Source organism: Phalaenopsis equestris, unplaced genomic scaffold (assembly GCF_001263595.1).
Source record: "Phalaenopsis equestris unplaced genomic scaffold, ASM126359v1 Scaffold001228, whole genome shotgun sequence".
Classification (NCBI taxonomy): domain Eukaryota; kingdom Viridiplantae; phylum Streptophyta; class Magnoliopsida; order Asparagales; family Orchidaceae; genus Phalaenopsis; species Phalaenopsis equestris.
Genome location: NW_018165667.1, coordinates 6,102 through 6,884, shown reverse-complemented (window position 1 = coordinate 6,884; position 783 = coordinate 6,102).

Genomic DNA, 783 nt, shown 5'->3' with positions numbered 1-783 from the left:
GAGATGCATGCAGTGTCCGTATGCAATAATTTCTCGTTTTGGCCGTCGCATGCAGAGATGCATGCGATGTCCGTACACAATAATTTCTCGTTTTGGCCGTGTTCAGATTAACAAAACCCAATATCTTTTTCTTAGATGAGTCCCGAATTTCAAAACCCAAGGAAACACTCCATCGCTGGCAAAAAGATTTGTTTTCAAGTCAAACATTCCAACCAATGTTTGGTTTAAATACTCATCCAATCTCTTAGCAGTAATTTTCTTTTCCAACGATGCTACATTCTCACATAGTTAGCAACTGACCCCTTGATGTCCATTAGCTACGCCATAATGTGCCTTTTTTCTGTGGATGTCATCTTGGTCAATAAGCACAAGTTAAATGCCCGCCAGGACTCGATCGCCTCGGACAGGACCCCGTGGAGAAAGCTAAGGAGGATGGAATGCTTGAGATGGTCTCTCCCTCTTGTCCGTTTACAATGTAGATTCTTTGTCAACCTTTTAAAAGATCAAATAAAACAAAAATATAATGAGGTCCACATCTCACATCCAAATGAATGAACAAAACAAATAGCTAAAAAGATATAAATAATGCTTTGTTTTAAAAATAATATTATATTAAAAAATATAATAAAATGCCAAATCTAAATTTCAGCTCATTTGCAAGAGTGAAGTAACAAAATTAATAATAAAAATGTGAAAAAATTATTATTAAAAAAATTATTATGTTAATTTATTACAAGACGTAATTGGTCTGTTATATATATATATATATATATATATATATAT